The following is a 25,898-nucleotide window of genomic DNA, read 5'->3' as shown; positions in this document are numbered from 1 at the left end:
GTTAAGATATCTTGTCTCCACCAGCCCAAGTACCAGTTGTGGTCTCTGAGTAATCTGTCTCCAGATCTCTAACAATGTCGCTCTGAGCCACCTACTAGGACAAAAGTGATGGGAACCTGGAGACAACTTTCCCCTTGTGAAGAAGCACCTGACTAAGGGCATGGAATTGTGATTGAGTCAGTGTCCCCAAGTTTCATGGAACAGCTGGTTAGAGGATTACCACCCTTTAGTTTTATTTATGAGGAAAGAAATTGTGAGGTTGTGCTGCTGGTGCAAATCCTATGATAGACATGAGCAGAGAATGCAGAACCAGGACTACAGTGGTGCGGTCCCATCACTGGCCTGTGCTTGAAGCTAGCAGGCCTCTACACCAGCAGCCATGCACTGCAATTTCTGCCTTATTTACAATTTAAAAATGTACTTTTAGATATGAAAATATCTTCTGAACAGTTCACTTTATCATTGTTTGCAATATTAGTGCATGAACGTGTTAATTTTTTTGGAATAGAATTATTAGCACAGAAATAGGCCATTCAGCCCAATTGGTCAGTGCAAACTGGTTTATGCCTCACCTGAGCCTTTTCCCATCATATGCTATCTAACCCTATCAGAATATTCTTATATTCCTATCCCCCTTTTGTACTTATCTTGTTTTCCTATAAATTCATCTATGCTATTCGCTTCAACTAATCCACATGTAGCAAGTTCCACATTGTAACCAGTCTCTCAGTAAAGAAGTTTCTCCTGATTTTCTTAATTAATTTATTAGGGACAATCTTGCATTTAAGACCTCTAGTTTTGGACACCCCACAACAGGAGTCTACGCTATCACAATTTAAAAAGCCGCCATTTGGTTGCCCATCAGCCTCTGTTTTCTAGAGAAAACAGTCCCAGTCTGTTCAGTCTTTCCTGATAGATATAACCTCTCAGTTCTGATTTCGTCATTGTAAATTTTTTGCACCTTCTCCTGTGCTTTTTATCCTTTCTGAAATATGGAAACCAAACCGTCACAGCAGTCCAAGTTATATACGTCTATATGTTTAAAATAACTTCCCTGCTTTTCAATTCTATTCCACTACAAATGAACCCCAGTGCTTGGTTTGCTTTTTAATTATCTTGATAGCCGGCCTTGCTACTTTTAATGATTTGTGAGTTTGTACCCCTTCATCCCTTTGCTCCTTTACCCTATTTGGACTCTTACTTTCAAAGAAGCCACATGGCTTCCTTATTCCTCCTAACAAAATGCACCCACCCCCAAACTTAACAATATTGAAATTTATTTGCCCTTTGCATGCCCATTCTGTAATTTAACATTTTATTTTATCACACAAATGCAGAGCATTCCTTTATCCACTATTGTTTTGGAGTTATTAAGATAAAGAGATTAGTGCCTATGTTAAAGTAGCAGACATAGAAATGCCAATATTCCTGTACTAATATAGACAAATATAGTTGCCAGGCTGTAATCAGTCTGGCACTTGCTTATAACCTGCTATGCCTCTCTAACTTTTTCCGGTTCTGATGAAAGGTCATCAACCTCAAACATTAACTCTGTTTCTCTCTCCACAGATGCTGCTTGACTGGCTGAGCATTACCAACAAGCACAGTATTTTATTTTTGTAATTGGTCTGTTTCACAAGTATCCCACCTTTCCTGTTTACACCAGTAATGAGATAAAATTGACCATTAAAGAAGAGAAGTAATATCATTTGTTATCTGTTTTGGAATGTCACAAATGATTGACACTGGTGAAAATTACAGTGGAAAAAGCAATATATATGTATTTTGAAAAGCAACAATAGCAAATGTTGATATAATTGAGTGCTATCTTTTTTGTAGCAGATCTAGAGTGTCTCAAAATGGCACAGCACCTAACTGGATACTGGCTGATAAAGGACTTCACATAAAGTCAGTTGTCTATAAATCATCTTCTCAAGACACATGTGGAATCAGTAATTCTACTTAATCACATTCAGCTGTCACAAGCTGGTTAATAATGCAATATTGTTGTGTTTACACATCCTGCCACTTACAGATTAGCAGCAGCAAGCGTCAACTTGGTATTTTGATGGTCTAACAGGTACGTAGACAGTACTCATCCTGTTTTGTTGAGTAATGCACTATAAGTGCATTTAATTTCATAAAGATTTATACCCTATTAAAAGTTTACTTTAATTATGCTTCACAAAATGACAATGATTTTGAAACACTGTTTGTTTTAGATGGTGGAGGTGAGCCAGAAACATTTTCGGACCAGCTTCGGCCAGAAAATATAACTAATCACACCCCACTAACAATGGTTACATGCAAAGTTTACAATGTCATAATCCTCTATTAAATCTTCTCTTAACTTTCTCTGTTCTAGTGAATATAGTTCCATAATCTTAATTGTCTCCTATTACAATGAAGAAAGGACATCAACCTGAAACGCTAACTGTATCTCTCTCTATAGACGCTGCCTGACTGGCTGAGTATTTCCAGCATTTTCTGTTTTTAATTTTCTATTACTATAGTTCACCATTCTTTGCATCATCCTGGGAATCTATGATGAACACTTTCAAGACTTTAATAGCCTTTCCATAATGGGGTATCACTCGGTGATCTCATCTAACCCATATATCCTCCTGATATACTATATTGTTTTCATCACTCAAGAACTGAACAAGGATTATAGTATATTTATACTTCCTACATGTGTTCTGCAAGAAGTCAACCCTCAGAAGACAGAATTTATTGGATATCTTTCCCCATGAATTTTAGAGGTATTTGTCCTCTCATCATAGAAATCATAGAAAATTTACAACACAGAAGGAGGCCATTAGGCCCATCATATCCATGCTGGTCAAAATGTGCCACAGGATCCGTTACGTTCACCTGAAAGGGAGGACGGAGTCTCGGTTTAACACTTATCTGAAAGATGACACGTCCTACAGTGCAGCACTCCCTCGGTATCAGCCTTGATTTTTGTGTTCAAGTCCTAGAGTGGGATGTTAACCCACAACCTTCTGACTAAGAGGAAAGAGTACTTCCAACTGTCACGGTTAATAAAAAATATGGACGTTTCACAAATTTGCATGTCATCCTTGCACAGGGGCCATGCTAATCTCTGTATCATTTCAATGTTAGTATATGTGCTGCCGAAGTGAGCACCAATCCGACAGTTACCCATTCAAATGAAACTTCTAAATCCACTTTATCCATTCCTTTTATAAGTTTCAAATCATATCTCTCCGAGTATAAATTTCCCCAAGAAGATATGGTTGCTCTCTAAGACCATGCCCTCCGCTTAGAAATCATAGAATTTTATGACAAAGAAACAGGCCATTTGCTCCATCAAGTCTATGTTGGTATTTTTCTCCACAAGTCATCTAATCGATACCTCCTCAGGGCTGAGGAATCACCTATCGAGGAATTTTGCTTTTCTGTTGGGAAATACTAGGTGTCTGTTCTATCTTTATAATTCCAGGAGGAGTTCAATCCCAAATATGCACACCAGGTTATATCGATTCAGAGTATTTTGCTGTTGGCCTCATGAGACAAGGCAGGCGACATAATATAAAAGCAGTTCTAATAAAGCAGCCATATGCTATTCTCCTATTTCCAGTTTCCTGGTCCCAACCGCCTCCTCTTCACTATGGACGTCCAATCGCTCTACACCTCCATCCCCCACCAGGATGGTTTGAGGGCTCTCCGCTTCTTCCTGGAACAGAGGCCCAACCAGTCCCCATCCACCACCACCCTCCTCCGCCTGGCTGAACTTGTTCTCACATTGAACAACTTCTCCTTCAACTCCACGCACTTCCTTCAAGTAAAAGGTGTCGCTATGGGTACCCGCATGGGTCCTAGTTATGCCTGTCTTTTTGTGGGATATGTCGAGCATTCTTTGTTCCAGTCCTACTCAGGCCCCCTCCCCCAACTCTTTTTCCGGTACATTGATGACTGTATCGGTGCCGTTTCCTGCTCCCGCCCCGAACTAGAAAACTTTATCAACTTTGCTTCCAATTTCCACCCTTCTCTCACCTTTACATGGTCCATCTCTGACACTTCCCTTCCCTTCCTCGACTTCTCTGTCTCCATCTCTGGGGATAGGTTGTCTACCAATATCCATTATAAGCCCACTGACTCCCACAGCTACCTCGACTACACTTCTTCACACCCTACCTCCTGTAAGGACTCCATTCCATTCTCCCAGTTTCTCCGTCTCCGACGCATCTGCTCTGATGATGCCACCTTCCATGACGGTGCTTCTGATATGACCTCCTTTTTCCTCAACCGAGGATTTCCCCCCACTGTGGTTGACAGGGCTCTCAACCGTGTCCGACCCATTCCCCGCACCTCTACCCTCACCCCTTCCCCTCCCTCCCAGAACCGTGACAGGGTTCCCCTTGTCCTCACTTTTCATCCCACCAGCCTCCATATCCAAAGGATCATCCTCCGCCATTTTCGCCACCTCCAGCGTGATGCCACTACCAGTCGCATCTTCCCCTCCCTTCCCCTGTCAGCATTCCGAAGGGATCGTTCCCTCCGCGACACCCTGGTCCACTCCTCCATTACCCCCACCACCTCGTCCCCATCCCAGGGCACCTTCCCTTGCAATCGCAGGAGGTGTAATACCTGCCCATCTACCTCCTCTCTCCTCACTATCCCAGGCCCCAAACACTCCTTTCAGGTGAAGCAGCGATTTACTTGTACTTCTTTCAATGTAGTATACTGTATTCGCTGCTCACAGTGTGGTCTCCTCTACATTGGGGAGACCAAGCGCAGACTGGGTGACCGCTTTGCGGAACATCTCCGCTCAGTCCGCAAGCAGGACCCTGAGCTTCCGGTTGCTTGCCATTTCAACACTCCCCCCTGCTCTCATGCTCACATCTCTGTCCTGGGATTGCTGCAGTGTTCCAGTGAACATCAACGCAAGCTCGAGGAACAGCATCTCATCTACCGATTAGGCACACTACAGCCTGCCGGACTGAACATTGAGTTCAATAATTTCAGAGCATGACAGCCCCCCACTTTACTTTCATTTTTAGTCATTTTTAGTTATTTTTTCTTCCTTTTTTTTGCATTCCTTTTTACATTTTTTACAATTTTTTTGCATTTATTTCATTTCATCTTAGTTTGTTCAGTTTGCTTACCCACTGTTTTTTTCAGGTTGTTTTTCTTCAGGTTTGCACTTGCTGATGTTCAATATTCAGTATATTCACACCTAATCTGTACTAATGCTTTGTCTTTCAACACACCATTAACATATTGTTTGCCTTTGCTCCGTGACCTTTTGGTCAGCTATGTGGCCTGGTCCAATCTGCACCTTCTCCTTTGTTATCTCTTGCCCAACCCCCACCTCACTTGTTTATAATCTGTGACTTTTCTAATATTTGTCAGTTCCGAAGAAGGGTCACTGACCCGAAACGTTAACTCTGCTCCTCTTTCCACAGATGCTGCCAGACCTGCTGAGTGAATCCAGCATTTCTTGTTTTTGTTTCAGATTTCCAGCATCCGCAGTATTTTGCTTTTATTTTAGTGTTTAATTCACTGCCACTTCTCTTCCAGGAATGCCTACCTTGAAGAAGTTCTGCTCTTCTCTCCGACGGGATTTTCGTTTGTCTCTTTTACCTTGTTCACCTTCATTGCTTTCTATTTCCCTCCTGGTGTTTGATAAGGTATCTACCAAAACTCGTTTTCACAGCCACATCTCCTTCCTCAGTGACTGTCTCCGGCTCCGACTGATTCCACGTGGATTCCAACTGCAGTTTCACCCATCATGCTTTGAAACCACCCAGGATCACAGGTATCTCCGAGAAATACAACGTTCCTCGGACTGCTACTCTCGCCGCATCCTGAGATCCACACTCAGTGCTATGCGCCGCCATATGCACACACTGGACCTCTCTCTCCAGCAGCACCGTCTCACCTTATCTCAAATCTGTTCTACTCCGCAGTTTCATCTCATCTTACGTCTCATCCGACGCATTAACAAAAAACTTTTTTTCTTCCTTTCAGGTGTTAAGGAACGCAAGCTCCAGCAGCTGATGGGGACTAATGCCCCTCCAGATCCTCCTTCCGCTTCACTTCCCTCTGACCCCACCCCTTCTGATCTGACCCCTTGCCGTGTATTCACTATACCCTCTGACCTCCCCCTCTCTGATGCTGAGCGTTCTGTACTCAGCAAAGGTCTCAGTTTTATCCCCTTACGCCCCCACCTCAATGAATTTCGCGCTCGGCATGACGTTGAGCTCTTCTTCCGTCGCCTCCGCCTCCGGGCTCACTTCTTCGACCAGGAGTCCTTCCCCCGACCAGCAGACCCATTCACCCGCCTCCAGCATTCTCCCTCTACCTGGACCCCTCACCCTGGCCTCTTACCCGCTCTTGATCTCTTCATTGAAAACTGTCGGCGAGACATTGGTCATCTCAATTTCTCTGGCCCCTCACTCACTCTAACCTGTCCCCCTCTGAACTTGAGGCACTCCGTTCTCTCAGGTCTAACCCCGACATGGTCATCAAACCTGCAGACAAGGGTGGTGCTGTTGTTGTATGGCGTACCGACCTCTACCTTGCAGAAGCTCAACGCCAACTCACAGACACCTCTTCCTACCTCCCTCTGGACCATGACCCCACCACCGAACATCAAGCCACCGTCCAAAGGACTGTCACTGACCTCATCTCCTCTGGAGATCTTCCCTCTACAGCTTCCAACCTCATAGTCCCGCAACCCCGGACAGCCCGCTTCTACCTCCTTCCCAAAATCCACAAACGGGACTGTCCCGGCAGACCCATTGTGTCAGCCTGCTCCTGCCCAACTGAACTCATTTCTTCCTATCTAGACTCTATCTTTTCTCCGCTGGTCCAGTCTCTTCCCACCTACATCCGTGACTCTTCTGACGCCCTACGTCATTTTGACAATTTCCAGTTTCCTGGTCCCAACCGCCTCCTCTTCACTATGGACGTCCAATCGCTCTACACCTCCATCCCCCACCAGGATGGTTTGAGGGCTCTCCGCTTCTTCCTGGAACAGAGGCCCAACCAGTCCCCATCCACCACCACCCTCCTCCGCCTGGCTGAACTTGTTCTCACATTGAACAACTTCTCCTTCAACTCCACGCACTTCCTTCAAGTAAAAGGTGTCGCTATGGGTACCCGCATGGGTCCTAGTTATGCCTGTCTTTTTGTGGGATATGTCGAGCATTCTTTGTTCCAGTCCTACTCAGGCCCCCTCCCCCAACTCTTTTTCCGGTACATTGATGACTGTATCGGTGCCGTTTCCTGCTCCCGCCCCGAACTAGAAAACTTTATCAACTTTGCTTCCAATTTCCACCCTTCTCTCACCTTTACATGGTCCATCTCTGACACTTCCCTTCCCTTCCTCGACTTCTCTGTCTCCATCTCTGGGGATAGGTTGTCTACCAATATCCATTATAAGCCCACTGACTCCCACAGCTACCTCGACTACACTTCTTCACACCCTACCTCCTGTAAGGACTCCATTCCATTCTCCCAGTTTCTCCGTCTCCGACGCATCTGCTCTGATGATGCCACCTTCCATGACGGTGCTTCTGATATGACCTCCTTTTTCCTCAACCGAGGATTTCCCCCCACTGTGGTTGACAGGGCCCTCAACCGTGTCCGACCCATTCCCCGCACCTCTACCCTCACCCCTTCCCCTCCCTCCCAGAACCGTGACAGGGTTCCCCTTGTCCTCACTTTTCATCCCACCAGCCTCCATATCCAAAGGATCATCCTCCGCCATTTTCGCCACCTCCAGCGTGATGCCACTACCAGTCGCATCTTCCCCTCCCTTCCCCTGTCAGCATTCCGAAGGGATCGTTCCCTCCGCGACACCCTGGTCCACTCCTCCATTACCCCCACCACCTCGTCCCCGTCCCAGGGCACCTTCCCTTGCAATCGCAGGAGGTGTAATACCTGCCCATCTACCTCCTCTCTCCTCACTATCCCAGGCCCCAAACACTCCTTTCAGGTGAAGCAGCGATTTACTTGTACTTCTTTCAATGTAGTATACTGTATTCGCTGCTCACAGTGTGGTCTCCTCTACATTGGGGAGACCAAGCGCAGACTGGGTGACCGCTTTGCGGAACATCTCCGCTCAGTCCGCAAGCAGGACCCTGAGCTTCCGGTTGCTTGCCATTTCAACACTCCCCCCTGCTCTCATGCTCACATCTCTGTCCTGGGATTGCTGCAGTGTTCCAGTGAACATCAACGCAAGCTCGAGGAACAGCATCTCATCTACCGATTAGGCACACTACAGCCTGCCGGACTGAACATTGAGTTCAATAATTTCAGAGCATGACAGCCCCCCACTTTACTTTCATTTTTAGTCATTTTTAGTTATTTTTTCTTCCTTTTTTTTGCATTCCTTTTTACATTTTTTACAATTTTTTTGCATTTATTTCATTTCATCTTAGTTTGTTCAGTTTGCTTACCCACTGTTTTTTTCAGGTTGTTTTTCTTCAGGTTTGCACTTGCTGATGTTCAATATTCAGTATATTCACACCTAATCTGTACTAATGCTTTGTCTTTCAACACACCATTAACATATTGTTTGCCTTTGCTCCGTGACCTTTTGGTCAGCTATGTGGCCTGGTCCAATCTGCACCTTCTCCTTTGTTATCTCTTGCCCAACCCCCACCTCACTTGTTTATAATCTGTGACTTTTCTAATATTTGTCAGTTCCGAAGAAGGGTCACTGACCCGAAACGTTAACTCTGCTCCTCTTTCCACAGATGCTGCCAGACCTGCTGAGTGAATCCAGCATTTCTTGTTTTTGTTTCAGATTTCCAGCATCCGCAGTATTTTGCTTTTATTTTAGTGTTTAATTCACTGCCACTTCTCTTCCAGGAATGCCTACCTTGAAGAAGTTCTGCTCTTCTCTCCGACGGGATTTTCGTTTGTCTCTTTTACCTTGTTCACCTTCATTGCTTTCTATTTCCCTCCTGGTGTTTGATAAGGTATCTACCAAAACTCGTTTTCACAGCCACATCTCCTTCCTCAGTGACTGTCTCCGGCTCCGACTGATTCCACGTGGATTCCAACTGCAGTTTCACCCATCATGCTTTGAAACCACCCAGGATCACAGGTATCTCCGAGAAATACAACGTTCCTCGGACTGCTACTCTCGCCGCATCCTGAGATCCACACTCAGTGCTATGCGCCGCCATATGCACACACTGGACCTCTCTCTCCAGCAGCACCGTCTCACCTTATCTCAAATCTGTTCTACTCCGCAGTTTCATCTCATCTTCCGTCTCATCCGACGCATTAACAAAAAACTTTTTTTCTTCCTTTCAGGTGTTAAGGAACGCAAGCTCCAGCAGCTGATGGGGACTAATGCCCCTCCAGATCCTCCTTCCGCTTCACTTCCCTCTGACCCCACCCCTTCTGATCTGACCCCTTGCCGTGTATTCACTATACCCTCTGACCTCCCCCTCTCTGATGCTGAGCGTTCTGTACTCAGCAAAGGTCTCAGTTTTATCCCCTTACGCCCCCACCTCAATGAATTTCGCGCTCGGCATGACGTTGAGCTCTTCTTCCGTCGCCTCCGCCTCCGGGCTCACTTCTTCGACCAGGAGTCCTCCCCCCGACCAGCAGACCCATTCACCCGCCTCCAGCATTCTCCCTCTACCTGGACCCCTCACCCTGGCCTCTTACCCGCTCTTGATCTCTTCATTGAAAACTGTCGGCGAGACATTGGTCGTCTCAATTTCTCTGGCCCCTCACTCACTCTAACCTGTCCCCCTCTGAACTTGAGGCACTCCGTTCTCTCAGGTCTAACCCCGACATGGTCATCAAACCTGCAGACAAGGGTGGTGCTGTTGTTGTATGGCGTACCGACCTCTACCTTGCAGAAGCTCAACGCCAACTCACAGACACCTCTTCCTACCTCCCTCTGGACCATGACCCCACCACCGAACATCAAGCCACCGTCCAAAGGACTGTCACTGACCTCATCTCCTCTGGAGATCTTCCCTCTACAGCTTCCAACCTCATAGTCCCGCAACCCCGGACAGCCCGCTTCTACTTCCTTCCCAAAATCCACAAACGGGACTGTCCCAGCAGACCCATTGTGTCAGCCTGCTCCTGCCCAACTGAACTCATTTCTTCCTATCTAGACTCTATCTTTTCTCCGCTGGTCCAGTCTCTTCCCACCTACATCCGTGACTCTTCTGACGCCCTACGTCATTTTGACAATTTCCAGTTTCCTGGTCCCAACCGCCTCCTCTTCACTATGGACGTCCAATCGCTCTACACCTCCATCCCCCACCAGGATGGTTTGAGGGCTCTCCGCTTCTTCCTGGAACAGAGGCCCAACCAGTCCCCATCCACCACCACCCTCCTCCGCCTGGCTGAACTTGTTCTCACATTGAACAACTTCTCCTTCAACTCCACGCACTTCCTTCAAGTAAAAGGTGTCGCTATGGGTACCCGCATGGGTCCTAGTTATGCCTGTCTTTTTGTGGGATATGTCGAGCATTCTTTGTTCCAGTCCTACTCAGGCCCCCTCCCCCAACTCTTTTTCCGGTACATTGATGACTGTATCGGTGCCGTTTCCTGCTCCCGCCCCGAACTAGAAAACTTTATCAACTTTGCTTCCAATTTCCACCCTTCTCTCACCTTTACATGGTCCATCTCTGACACTTCCCTTCCCTTCCTCGACTTCTCTGTCTCCATCTCTGGGGATAGGTTGTCTACCAATATCCATTATAAGCCCACTGACTCCCACAGCTACCTCGACTACACTTCTTCACACCCTACCTCCTGTAAGGACTCCATTCCATTCTCCCAGTTTCTCCGTCTCCGACGCATCTGCTCTGATGATGCCACCTTCCATGACGGTGCTTCTGATATGACCTCCTTTTTCCTCAACCGAGGATTTCCCCCCACTGTGGTTGACAGGGCCCTCAACCGTGTCCGACCCATTCCCCGCACCTCTACCCTCACCCCTTCCCCTCCCTCCCAGAACCGTGACAGGGTTCCCCTTGTCCTCACTTTTCATCCCACCAGCCTCCATATCCAAAGGATCATCCTCCGCCATTTTCGCCACCTCCAGCGTGATGCCACTACCAGTCGCATCTTCCCCTCCCTTCCCCTGTCAGCATTCCGAAGGGATCGTTCCCTCCGCGACACCCTGGTCCACTCCTCCATTACCCCCACCACCTCGTCCCCGTCCCAGGGCACCTTCCCTTGCAATCGCAGGAGGTGTAATACCTGCCCATTTACCTCCTCTCTCCTCACTATCCCAGGCCCCAAACACTCCTTTCAGGTGAAGCAGCGATTTACTTGTACTTCTTTCAATGTAGTATACTGTATTCGCTGCTCACAGTGTGGTCTCCTCTACATTGGGGAGACCAAGCGCAGACTGGGTGACCGCTTTGCGGAACATCTCCGCTCAGTCCGCAAGCAGGACCCTGAGCTTCCGGTTGCTTGCCATTTCAACACTCCCCCCTGCTCTCATCTCTGTCCTGGGATTGCTGCAGTGTTCCAGTGAACATCAACGCAAGCTCGAGGAACAGCATCTCATCTACCGATTAGGCACACTACAGCCTGCCGGACTGAACATTGAGTTCAATAATTTCAGAGCATGACAGCCCCCCACTTTACTTTCATTTTTAGTCATTTTTAGTTATTTTTTCTTCCTTTTTTTTGCATTCCTTTTTACATTTTTTACAATCTTTTTTTGCATTTATTTCATTTCATCTTAGTTTGTTCAGTTTGCTTACCCACTGTTTTTTTCAGGTTGTTTTTCTTCAGGTTTGCACTTGCTGATGTTCAATATTCAGTATATTTACACCTAATCTGTACTAATGCTTTGTCTTTCAACACACCATTAACATATTGTTTGCCTTTGCTCCGTGACCTTTTGGTCAGCTATGTGGCCTGGTCCAATCTGCACCTTCTCCTTTGTTATCTCTTGCCCAACCCCCACCTCACTTGTTTATAATCTGTGACTTTTCTAATATTTGTCAGTTCCGAAGAAGGGTCACTGACCCGAAACGTTAACTCTGCTTCTCTTTCCACAGATGCTGCCAGACCTGCTGAGTGAATCCAGCATTTCTTGTTTTTGTTTCAGATTTCCAGCATCCGCAGTATTTTGCTTTTATTTTAGTGCTATTCTCCTACTGCTATGCAGAGTACAAGGGGATATTTTTTATCCTTCAAATGATTTATATATGTTCTCTCTATGTTAAATTAAAATAAACTAGATTTCGATAGGTGAAATTAGGTAAATTTTATAGATCTTTTTCTATAATTATGAAGAAAAGTCATGTTTTTCTTTGACTATTAAACAATCTTTTTTTAAATGTAATCTTTTGCATTGTAAAATGTGCAAAATACTTTGACATAATTTTTGAAGTTACACAGATGCTTAGAACATTTAATATTATGGCAGTTGTCAAAGGATTCAACAACATTAACTTAGGTTATTTACAACACTTCAACATATGTTGCATCATTAATAAAATAAACTATGTACTTACAATAAAGAACAATCCACAGCCTTCTAAATTAGATATTTAGGCTAACACCAACCATCTTTAAAGTGGCTAACAGATGTTATTTCACATGTTCATGTTACTTAAATATGTTAGTTTTCTTGCTATCCTAAAATAAAAGTTCCTTTCTTCATTATGAAGGTATCTATTCTGTCTTTAATGCAACAGTGAACTTATTTAATGAAAACAGATGTTGTGTCTCATTTATTCAGTCTCTGCCATGCATTTAAATCTTCTGCTGAAAGACTTGCTGTAATGATAGATGAAAACAATTCATTTTTAAGGTTATCTCATGTATTTGAATAGCTGAGTAAATGAGTATGCCCACAATACAGAACACTAGTAAATTACACTTTTAAGAACTACTCCCTATTTTATTACTTCTGTTCTCATCTTCCAGACAGAACTTTAAACTATCATGCTGCAGAAACAGCATTCACCATCATGTGTTGCATTCAGATCCTAATGCATTAAGGCAGTCTGGAAAATGCATGGTAAACATGCAACTACATTGCTCATCGAATGCTGCTAACTCAAAAGAGATCACTTTGTCCTTTGTGCTCAAAATAGTACTAACAGCCACACAAAAATTCTCCACCATACACACAAAATGTTGAGGGAGATGTACAATTGCTGGTAGCTTTTCTAATGGGAATGTGCATAAATGAGAAATTTGAAAGTAGCATTTGTTGAGTAGAAAAGCGTTAGAAGTAAGGTACAAAAGAAGAGTACATCTCAATACTGTATTGTCTTGTTTTTGTTTAAATCAGATGGTATAACAAATGAAAACAGTTACAGCAAGGACAAATCAATCACAAAGTTGAGCCAGGTCATTGTGAGGAGCATAAAAGTCCTTGGAGGCACTGTACAGGGAAATGCACAGGCAAGCGATTGGCTGACAGTTTTTCTACATTACAACAGTGACTACACTTCAAATGTGCTTCATTGGTTGTGAAGGACTTTGAGACGCCCTGAGATCATGAAAGTTGCTATATAAAAGCACAACTTTTTTTCTTTAATTTTTGTAAAAAATGGACAGAGTTCCAGATGGTAATGTTGTTTGGGCGAGGAAGATCCGCAAGCACAAGAATCAATGTGTGAAGCTTTATGACTGCCTTTTGAATCAATACAGAATGATCTGCATCAACCATCTAACCTACTGTCCTGCCAATGCAGCATCATAACAATCCCATACATCTTGGTCCATGAAAAATGATTCAGTTAGCTCCTAAGTCTGAACCTGCAAATCAGCAAGAGACAATGAGCAATCCCAAAGATTATATAAGAGTTCTACACACAGGACTCAGATAAGGACTTAATTAGACCAAGCTACAGAAGAGGGCTGGATGGGTAGACACAACAAAATGCTTGGTGCATTGTGAAGTCTGCCAGAAAGCCTGTGTTCTATGTCAAGGAGCATGGAGGATCCAGCACCATCTTGGCATAGGGCTTTGCACAGAGCTTGGAGCCCATCCCTTCCAGCATGGAACTGGTGGCCAACACCATCAACACACGTGTGGACCCAATCATGATGCAACTTCTATTAGCCAATGGCTAAACTTCCATTGCAGCACTAGCGACTTCTGCCAAAACTCTGACTGCTACAATGGAAGCTCAGATTGCTGTCATGCAATCTCAGCATGATGGCATGCAAGATCACTTTGCTGCCATGCAAGCACAAACTGCTGCCATCATGGCTCAGAATATCAGTATTCAAAAGGGCTTGCAGGGTGTCACAGCAGTCCAGCAATCTGTCCTCCAACAGAATACTTGGACTTCTAAGGCACCATTCTGGGGGAGTGGCAGTGGCTCGATGGAGCACAAACCAGCTGTCCTTTCTCAGAATGACACCATTTGTGATGCCACCGCTACCGCTCTGCCATACCTCTTCTGTTGCCTGTCAGCCAACCAGCCCAGACTGCTGCTGACCACACCAAGATATTGCAGTCTGAAATTGGACCTTCTAGGCCCAGAGCTGCTTAAGGTCATCTTCCAAGGCCCTGTGTAGTTCCCTGTACTTAAAGTCAACAGCCTTCCTCCAGCTACGCTGCAGGAACTGAGGTAGCACTTTGTAGTAACAGCAAACCAGGCAAAGGCACACAGATTACAGGGACTAAGGGAATGCAGAAGGGTGATTAGTTTAAGCTTGTATGCAATATGGCATTTTGTGCCATATGTGTATTTTGTATTGGCTTTTATTTTTGCTTTAGGGCCAAAAGGACAATGTTAATGACAGAGGGAAGGTAAGGAAAGTGGGATTGTTGGTGAATGGGACATTGAGGTTAAGGTTACCGGTATTGCACTTGAGCTTGTTCTTCAGGTAGAGCCCAGGCAAAAAGGGGCTAAATTGCAACCTCCAATCCTTTTCCTCCTCTTTTGACTTTTGCCTCATAGGTGGTGACAAAGGCTGTTCCCTCATGATAATAAGCTTGTCCAGCATGTGGCATACCACCACAGATCTTGAGATCCACTCAGCTGATTACTGCAAGGCTCTTCCAGAGTGATCCAAGCAGAGAAATGGTTGTTTCAACACCCTAATGGTGTGCTCTATCACATTTCTTGTGGCAGCATGGCTGTCATTGTAAGCATTCCATGTTTGTGTGTATGGGTCGTGAACCAGAGTCATGAGTCATGTCTTTAGCAGGTAGCCCTGATCACCCAGTAGCCAACCTTTAGTTTGTTTGTGTGTATGGGTCGTGAACCAGAGTCATGAGTCATGTCTTTAGCAGGTAGCCCTGATCACCCAGTAGCCAACCTTTAGTTTGTCGTGGTGACTGTAATAGAGCTGGCACAGCGGACCACCACAAAACGAATGTATCATGACTGCTTCCTGGATACTGGGCATCGGCCTGTATGATATGCTGCCTCAACTGCACATTGAGGGAGTGGAATGTCTCAGTTCCAGTGCAGGGAGAACTTACATGTGGTGCACACAAAGCAATGTGTATGCAGTCAACGGCACTCTGCACCTTGGGGAAGCCTGCAATCCTTGCAAACCCTCATGCCCACTCCACCTTTTTCTTGGCAAGAAGGAATGAAATTGAGTTATCTGTCTTTGAACAGAGAGGCTCAGTGACCTCCCTTATACAAGTGCACTGCAAATTATGAGACATTACTAATATCTTCAGCACAAGCCTGGAAGCAGCCAGAAGCATAAAAGCTCATAGCCATAGTCACTTTCAAAGCCAATGGCAATGCAGTCCTTTAAACAACATTGTTGGGGGCGGGGAGGTGGTTGGAGGTGGGATCCTTCATGCTGCTTAATGCCTGTTCAGAAGTACGAAGTTAAGAGAGGATGTTGACTGGAGTATGGAATTCTAAAATGGCAGCGCTGGCTGATCTGCATACTTCCAGCAGACATCAAGTGCATCTGCGCTAACCCTTTTACCAAGATGGCATCCACACCCTTTGCACCAGAAGTGTGCACACATGCCGTGGACACCATTTTGGAACCCTAATATCCATAAAATATGCTACCAAGACCAATGTTACCCCCTATGTTTGCAAAGCTAACCAAATTTGTAACATATTTGCATAAACAAACGTCAGTTTGCTAATAGTCATGGACACCCACAAAGGAGGTAAAATCCAAGATTGGATAGTTCAAAGGGATCAAGACTCATCCCATCCTTCATTCCAGTCTGGAACTGGTGTCTGCACAGCTCTTAATTGTCTGGTACAAGGTAGAACAAATGGTCCTACCATGGAGTTTATTGTGATTCACATAGACAATTTTCATATACTCCCAGGTCGAATTTCAAGTTGTTCCTAGAGCTGTTGCTACATACTCTTACTGGTTGAATGGATGCAAATCAACATCCACTAGTACGCCCATTGATACTTTGCGTCTCAAATGGGTCCTGAATTCACTCTTTCGCCCAACAATCTCTAAACCTGGACACCAACTCATCAATGCTCCAAGCTGATTCCACAAGTTGACTTTATCTCACCATAAAGCCCCATACCTCAAATCTGGATTCCTTGAATTTATCTCCTCATTGTTGTTGGTTTTTCTCTTTCCATCACTTGCACCACCCAAACTGCTATCATGGCAGTGTGAGCCTTATCACTATGTCACATCTTAATCTCTTTGTCTACTCCTTTAGCACCTTCTCCTCTTTCAAGCATCTCACCTATTCTACCACTCACCTCTTCCTTACAATCCTCATTGTCTACTGCCCTCAAACCCTGCCTTGAGCTTTTCCCTGACATATCTTTCCTCCTTTCCTCCATCAGTCTATACACTGAACAACTCCTCATCCTTGTCAATTATAAATATATATCTTAGCTCCTGTGACCCATCTCTTCTGAATTCACTACCATTCTATTCTCCTTAAACCTCTCCCTCCATATAAACTCTTCTACCCAAATTAAAGGTTACTCCCTTCACGTTGCCATCACTCATCACACTTGACAAATACATGAATAGGATGGGAATAGAGGGATATGGTCCCCGGAAGTGCAGAAGGTTTTAGTTTAGGCAGGAATCAAGATCGGCGCAGGCTTGGAGGGCCGAATGGCCTGTTCCTGTGCTGTACTGTTCTTTGTTCTTTGTTCATACCCTCTTTGCTTCCATGGTCTCTATCAGACAAGGTAATCGCCAACAATGCCACTTATATTTGTGTCCATCTCTAGAAGAAACTCGCCTCCATGCCACTTACAATTGCATTTTCTACATCTCAATTGCCTAGTCTCCATTGGCTATGATACATCTACAGCCATTGATTTGCTCAACTACTCTTCACCTTGTCATTTGATGCCCTAGTCCTCAGCAAAAACTTTCCTCTCTCCCATTCCGGTCATTCACCTTGCTATAGCTCCGTTCTCCACTCCTTCAAGTCCAAGTGGCACAGATTTGAGCATATCTGGCACAACTACCAGTTTAGCCATCCCTTTAGCTTGACCACTTCTGGCATCATTATACGCTGTAAAAATCGCCCACTGCTCCGGAATAATCCTGGAGAGCGAAGATTACCCCCAATTCTTTTCTGTACTGTAAAATGTCTCCTTAAGCCCATCTCCCCTCATCGCCAACAAGTGCAAGATGCTCATTGTCTTCTTTCTAACTAAGATTGGACTAAACATTCGCTGTCTCTGTTGTTACCCACACCTTCCCTGCAAAGCCAAACCTCCCCAGGACTTGCCCTGTCCTAGCCCATATCCCATGTCTCTCTCTAGTTTCTTTCCCCACGTGTCCTCTCCAAGCTGATATTTTAAGTCCCACCCCCTGCTCCCTTGACACGCCCCCCCCTTACCTATTAAACTATTAACCATCCAACTGTCCTTTTTGGCATCATGTCGGCTGACATTGTAAATGCTTTCCTCGATTCAGGTACTGCAGATTCTCTTTCAAAATAGCCCTTATCATCCACTCCTCAAATAAAGAAAGATGTCAGCTGTGGCTCAGTGGGTAGCACTTTTACATCTGAACCAGAACGTTGTGGTTCAGGATTTGAGCACAAAGTTCTACGCTGAATCTTCAGTGCAGTACTGAGGGAGTGCTGCACTTTTAGAGATGTCAACCTTCGGATCAGACGTTGAACCGAGGCCCCATTTGCCCAGGTGGACATAAAAGATCCTGTTGCACTATTTTGAAGAAGAGCAGGGAGTTATCCCAGGTATCCTGGCCAATATTTATCAACATCACAAAAAACAGATTATCTGGTCATAATTATTTTGCCATGTGCAAATTGGCTGCCACATTTCCTACATTATAACAGTGACTACACTACTAAAGTACTTCATTGGCTCTTAAGTGCTTCGGGACATCCTGAGGTCTTGAAAGGCACTATATAAATACAAGTCTTTCTTTCTTTGGCCACTTGTCCTTGCAAACAACCACCATATTTCCATCTTCCTCACAAGTTCTTGTTTTAATCTCTCCAAGCACCTGACAGCAATACTACTTCGAATGTTTGAATAACTTTTCTACTGTAATATTAGTGTACTATTCACTTTGAGAGATCAGAAAGAGCCAGGAGAAGTCACCAAAAAGTAAGAAGTAGTGATGAAAGAGCAAAGAGAGACATAATGAAAAGGTCTGGACCACCTTTGAGATTGTGGGAAGAGCAGCAATGAGCTGTGACAGAGCAAAGAGCAGCCACAAGAGAATGGGGGGAGTAGAAACACGGGGCTGGATTTTACCAGCCCCTCAACGTCGTGGATCGTGGTGGGGGAGGCCTAAAATGCTTGCAGGAACGGCCGACCACAACCCACGACATTGAGAAGGCCCCGCCAGATATTAGCGGCGGCGGCAAGGCCTTAGTGCGGCGACGGGGCCTTCATTAAAATATTGAAATGAGGTTAATGAAAATGCAGAAAGAACTTACCTGTGCCCGGCAGCCATCCCAAGCTAATTTTACAGCCGCCGGCCACAAATCGCACGCCTTTGGAACTCCATATGGAGTTCTGAGGCGAGACACTGATGGGGAGGGGAGAGCACTGAAATTATCAGATCGGGGGGAGGAGAGCAGGGAAATTGTTTTTTTACTGGCTGCGGGGATGGTGGGAAGGGGTTGAAGGGCAAAAGTGACGTTGGGGGGGAAAGTTCAGGGTTGGAATAAAATTAATGTCTGTCAGATTGGCATTTAAGACAACAATTGCGGGGGGGGTGGATGGGATGAGTCCTTTTAAGTGAGCCCTCGCGCATAATATCACGGAAGCTCTGCAGCGGCACTTCAGGGTTGGAAGGCCGCTGGCTTCACAGCGTGCCATCGTGGAGCACTGCATGTTGGTAAAAATCAGGCCATGGTATGGGAGAGTCAGGACCAGTCATCATTCTAAGGGGAGCTGGACAGCAGAGGACATTGGGACCAGCCAGAGAAGCATAGATACCAGCTGTGGGAGAGTTAATTGACATTTCCACTGTAGGCCCTATGGAATAACACTGGTAATAACGTACATGGTCTGTCTATGTCCACAGACATTCCCACCATCCCTGATTACAAGGACCGGAATTTTTCATTGGGCGGGAGGCCCTGCACACCGGCCGAAAAGTCGGTGGTGAGCCCGCCTCTGCCGGGCCTGGGGAGCCAGACCGGGATTTTTCGCTCCCCTGGCCTTTAATTGGTCTTGGGCAGGACTTGCACCTCCTTGAGGCAGGAAGTCCCACCTAATGAAGCTGCCAGCCATTCAGCGGGCTGACAGCTCTTAGTCCCAACAGCGCCATTGGGAGCGGTGGCTACTGCTGGGACTACACCCAGCCTTCACAAGCAAGGTGAAGGATGGCCCTGGTAAGTTTTTAGGGCCTCGCCGGGGACAATCAGCCTGGCCCCAACGAGGCAAGGGCGGTGGGTTAGGGGGGCAGGGGCAGTGTTGTGCGTTGGAGGTGGTTGCGACCCTCCATGGGGCACAGGCTGTGCCCAATCAGGAGGCCCTCCCCCCAGCCCACAAGAAGGCTGCCTGGTTTTACCAGGCAGGATTCTTGAGGCTTTTGCCATCCGTCCGCCAAGGGTAAAATATCCGCGACTGTGGGAAGGGGCCTTTAAGTGCCAATTATTTGGCCACTTAGGGCCTTGATTGGCCAGGGGCAGGTGGGCTATTTCTCGCTGCCACCGCCTCGTGTAAAATTGCAGTGGGGGAGGGAGGGGTCGGAAACGGCCCCCCCCCCCCACCCTCGCCTCCCACTCAATTTTACGCCCCCCTGCCACCAGCTCGCTATTTTGGGGGATGTAAAGTTCCGATCCTGATGTCTGAATGAAGGAAAAGCTTAACTGGATATAGTCCAGATAAACCAAATAACTTGATCAAACAATGAAAAATGGGTTCAACATTTTATTTGGGTTGAAGGCTGATGTTTGAGTAACTCTTGTTAAATTAATAACTTATGAGTCAACAACAACAACTTGCATTATAATGAAGTAAAAATTCCCAAGGAGCTTCAGTGGAGAGCGATCAAACAAAATTTCACACAAAACCATATAAAGAGGTATTAGGATACATGACCAAAAGCTTGGTCATAGAAGTAGGTTGAAATAAGAGTCTTAAAGGAGGACAGGGAGATTTAGGGAGAGACCTTTAGAGCTAGGGATTAGGTAACTGATGGCACAGATGCAAATGTAGAAGCAATTAAAATCGGGGAAGTGCAGGAGGCTAGAATTGGAGGAGACCAGATCCTTCAGAGGGTTGGAGTCAGTGACAGAGATAGGAGGAGCAAGGCCTTTGAGGAATTTGAGAACAAGATGAAAATTGTTAACTCAAGACATTGCTGAATTGGGAACCAATGTACGTTAACAAGCACAGGAATGATGGGTGAACAGAACTTGATGCAAGACCTTTTATGAATGATGTAACCTGTTACATTGACTGGAAAGTCAGCATGAGGTGACAAAATTACTATTGATTAGTTTTGGTGTTCTAATTACTGTCTTACCAAATTATGCAATGTCAGTGCATGTTTATTCACTGTTTAATCATGAAAAATTGAGAATCTGAAAGCTGCTTAATTAAGCAATGTTTCATAATCTGTTATCAGAAACTAACCGATCACAGTTACATGAATGTTAATTAATGAACAAGACTCATCAATAAATTATAAAATGAAGAAAAATAAAACCATTTCTCATCTACAAAGAAACTTCCACAGCATCATAAAATATCTTCTAAACTGACATTAGGACATTCCTTAAGGAAATTATCCTATAACTGTCCTCAGGATATAACAATTAGAGCTTGCAGCCAAGTTAGACACAGCTGTCCCTTAACACTAGAATAATACATTGCATGTTACTTTCTACAATTCTCATCTTTAACAATATATCCTTTGACTTCTCATGGGCAACGTCATGGGATGTCAGCTAATATGATTCCCCTTGTTATTATACAATCAGGTGTGTGAAATGGAAGTGTCTATATTGGGTGATATTAAGTGTTTATAGTTTTGCGAGGCAATTTCTTGATTGCGATACAGGCTACAGACTGCATATATTGATTTACTTACAAAGAAATGGTGCTAGAAATCCTGCTGTTTTTTGGAGCAAATATTATGGGCTGGTCGGCCCGCATGTGTGGGCCACGCGCCACCACACCACCGTGATCTTGAGTATAGTGGCTCATTTAAATATGCAGGGCAGCCACTCCCCCCAATCACGTGGTAGGGGTGGCCTTGGCGACGACGTGAATGGCGTCAGCGGTCTGCGCAGGCATGGTGCCATTTTTAAAGGGCTGCCAGCCCTACTCAGAGAATGCAGAGTTGCGCCCGTCCCCCCTGCGCACTACACTAAAAATAAATGTTTGGCCCATTCCCCACCCACCCCCCCCCTCGCCCCTATACATTGAAATTGCAGACTTGACCACTCTCCCCACCTCCAACTGCACAAAGTGCCAAGGTCACCCCTTCCCCCACACCCCCCCACAATAAAAATGCAGAGGTCACCCCTTCCGCCCCACAATAAAAGTGCAGAGTTGTGCCCGTTTCCCCCCACCCTCCCAACTATACTAAAAATGCTCTCATCCCCTCTTCCCCACCTCACTTTCCCTGGATGGGAAAGTGAAGGTGCGAGTGCCACCCATTGCACTGAAGATCCTGATCCAAGGGTAAGGTCGTGAGAAATTGGATTTAACTGTATGCATAAAGTTAATCTCAATATTTAAAGTTGGGTCTCATCGCCAAGCGGTGGGGATGGGGGTCACCACAAGAGCCTCGCTGTCGCCGGGAAGATCGGGCCCGGCAATCCTGGCGTCGGGCTCAGTGGCGGGCCGCTGTCTTCCGGTCCCCCCCCTGCCCCCATCATGGAGCCCGACGTTGGGAGCTCAACAAAATTCAGCCCTGTGTGTACTGAAGGCAGAGGGGCAGGAAATATCTACCCCTTCCTGCTTAAGCAAAAAATAGTCATGGGAAGGGGAGGAGATAGAAATGGGCAGTTGGGGGGAGGGGTGGGAAGAGCGGGTTCTTCTTCCACCCACCCACCTCTGACTTTACTGTCACTTTTGGGACTGTCACTGGTGGGATCTCAACCTACCCTGGAAATCCTGCCAGTTATGCTTCCTGTATGGCTAGTAGGTCCATGTAGGTACCAATGACATAGACAGGACAAGGACAAGAGGTTCTGCAGAGTCAGTATGAGACGCTAGGCACCAAGTTAAGAAGCAGAACCTCAAAGGTAATAATCTCTGGATTATTACCTGAGCCACCTGCAAATTGGCATAAAACAAATAAGATTAGAGAAACAAATGCATGGCTGAAAGACAGATGTGGTAGAAGTGGGTTCCGGTTCATGGGGCACTGGCATCAGTACTGGGGAAAGTGGGGGCTGCATCGTTGGGACGGTATACACCTGAACCATGCTGGAAGTGTTCTAGTGAGCCGCCTAATTAGGGAAGTAGAGAGGGTTGTAAACTAGATCGTCAGGGCAAGGGATCAAATCTGGAAAGATGTGGTAAATTAAACAGTAGAGACAAGGCAAGAGAGAAAGGTATTAATATTGGAAATTATAGACAGACTGTGACAAGAAGGGACAGAGAGTACAAATCTGAGAGTAAATCAGCAGATAAGGCTAAAGGTTGCAAAAATAATAAAAGGACAAAACTAAAGGCTGTGTTTCTGAATGCACGTAGCATTCCAAATAAAGCAGAAGAACTGATATGGCAAATAGAAATAAATAAGTACAATCTGATAGCCATTACAGAGACATGACTGCAGGGTGACATAGATTGGGACCTGAATATTGAAGGGTGCATGACATTTAGGAAGGACAGGAAGCTTGAAAAAGGTGGAGAGGTGACTCTGTTAATTAATGATGGTATGAGCACTTTAAAGAGGGATGACCTAAGTTCAAGAAACTAGAACGTAGAAGCCATTTGGGTAGAAATGAGAAATGATAAAGGCAAAAAGTCACTTGTGGTGGTGATGTACAGGTCCCCTAACAGTAACCACACGTTAGGACGGGGTATAAGGGAAGAAATAATGGGAGCTTTCCAGAAAGGTACGGCAATAATCGTGGGGGATTTTAATCTAAATATAGACTGGAAAAATCAGATGGGCAAAGGTAGCCTAGATGAGGAGTTTATAGAATGTTTTTCGGGATTGTTTCTTAGAACAGCAGGTTCTGGAGCCAACCATGTACAGTATATTGTGTAAAGACAGGGATCCAAAATTCAAATTCATTAATAAAAAATACTATCTGCCACTGTGTTTCTCAACTCAGTAGTGCGTATAAATGTCTGTTTCTTTGTATTTTCCTACACACTTGAACATCAGGGAAGTTAGCAGCTAGTGTAACAATTGACATGAGCTTCATGCATGGGCAGGCTCCCTTTAAACAGAAGCATGCTAATGAATGGAGTGTGTGACACTAATTTTGGTGACAATAAACTGAAGGATCAATTTTACATTTACAAAATTGCTGTGTTTGCGTAGATTACAGTATACTGGTTAAGAGGCATGTTAACACCATGAGACTGTTGAAAGTTTATGATGACTGCCTGATTTACCACAATAAAAGGCCTCCAATAAGAAAAATTGTGCATTCCCGTATTTTCATGGGGAGTTGTATTTTGGTTTTTTATCTACCCGTATTACTGTAAACTGTTCACAATCCTGAGATGAGCACCCCCAGGTCCATTCCATTACCAACACCACCGTCTTCCCTCTCTGTAACATCGCCAGACTCTGCACTGCCCCCCCAGCCCCCCATCCCCCAGCTCATCTGCTCTTATAATCCTCATCCATGTTTTTGTTACCTCTAAACTCAACTAGACCAATGGTCTCCTAGCCGGCCTTCCACCTTACTTCCAGCCTCTCGAAACCTGAGCTCATTCAAAACTCTGCTTTCCGCAACCTAACCCGCACCAACTGCCATTCATCTATCATCCTGTGCCCACTGACTTATATTGACTTGCGGTATGCTGATCCCTTGATTTTAAAATGCACATCCTCATTTTCAAATTCCTCCATGGCCTCGCCCTTCCCTACCTCTGAAACCTCCTACAACCCTCTGAGATCTCTGCATTCCTCCAATTCTGCCCTCTGTGCCTCCCTGATTTTCATCACTCCACCACTGAAGGCCATACCTCTAGCTGCTTAAGCCCTAAGCTCTGGAATTCTCTCCACAAATTCTCTACTTTCCTCTCCTCCTTTAAGATGCTCCCTAAAACCTATGTTTTTGGCCAAGCTTTTGGTCACCCATCCTAATATCTCATGTGGTTTGGTGTCAAATTTTGTTTGGTAATGCTCCTGTGTAATGCTGTGGAATATTTTATGAAGTTAAAGGCACTATATGAATGCAAGTTATTGTTGTTAAGGGTATTTTGGCTTCTTTACTTTAGACCACTCTCATCGGTGAGTCTTTCTACAGCCTTGACACTAGATTTACTGTCGTGGATACCTGGATAGGTTTTTGTAGCAAATCGAAAATTTTAAAAACAGATAATACAAAAGCAAATACAAAAGCAAAATACTGCACATGTTGGAAATCTGAAACAGAATCCCATAAAATGCTGAAAATACTCAGCAGGTCTAACAGAATCTGTTGAAAGAGAAACAAAATTAATATTTCAGGTCAGAGTTCTGATGAGAAGTCATCGACCTGAAACACCTGTTTACAGTTTGTCAGTTTATTTACATTGCCTAAAATCAGACCTGTCTTACATGTATTATAAAGAGAAGAATTTAAACCCCCAAATCAGCCCCTCCTCCTGGGCTAAGATTGAATTCGACCATGACTGAGAAGATGAAATTTTTCACTCTCTGACAGCTGTTGCAGGCCCAAAGTGAAATGACTGAGCCAATTCCTCCTGGACGCAAAAGCAATTGACAGCCAACAGCTGGAAACATTTTATTAATCAAACACACAAAATCCCTTTTTATACATGGAGGTGGACAAGATCTAGAGAAATTGTTCCTCCGACTGTCAGTGCAAATATGTGAACAGATAATACGTGATTTCTAGGCTGCAAACTCGTGTTCATGTCCTCTACACTTTGCCCATCATACTCACATTGATCACTGTATTTTTAAAAAATACTTTTGAAAAGTGGACACAGACAATGTGGTTCACCATATGAAAAAAAACATAGCTGTCAAGATCCTCTTTTCAGAGACAACAATATAAACAAGGTTTATATTTACATTTTATTTCCCCACACAATTAACAATCTTGACCCAAACTAAAGCATTAAGCCTCAATATATTCAAGGCAATGTGAAAGCAAGTTTTCTGATTATCATCCATGATTGTCAAAGTCCCGTAAGGCACCTTTGCCTTCCTCATAAAAGTCTTTACATTCTAGCCTATTTTCTGTGGCATTGTTCACAGTGAGTCAGAGGATATAGTCCATTACTTAAGTGCCGAGACATTCTAATTGATCTGTTCATTTTGCTCTAGTCAATGCCATTGTCTCCCTTCTGCAACTCCCTTGCTGTGCTTCCCCCACTTGAATACTGCCTTGAGTTCACAGCTAG

The 25,898-nt window shown here is 45.0% G+C and overlaps 1 non-coding gene across 1 annotated transcript; it reads right to left on the bottom strand.

Annotated features, from left to right (window-relative positions):
* Positions 1-3,046: 3,046 nt before the first annotated feature.
* LOC137381003 (U6 spliceosomal RNA) lies at positions 3,047-3,150 on the bottom strand. Its single transcript, XR_010977101.1, has one exon. It is a non-coding gene; the product is annotated as a U6 spliceosomal RNA (small nuclear RNA).
* Positions 3,151-25,898: the final 22,748 nt, after the last annotated feature.

The sequence above is a fragment of the Heterodontus francisci genome, chromosome 20 (assembly GCF_036365525.1).
Source record: "Heterodontus francisci isolate sHetFra1 chromosome 20, sHetFra1.hap1, whole genome shotgun sequence".
In the NCBI taxonomy this organism is placed as follows: domain Eukaryota; kingdom Metazoa; phylum Chordata; class Chondrichthyes; order Heterodontiformes; family Heterodontidae; genus Heterodontus; species Heterodontus francisci.
This window is presented reverse-complemented; position numbering and strand designations above follow the sequence as displayed.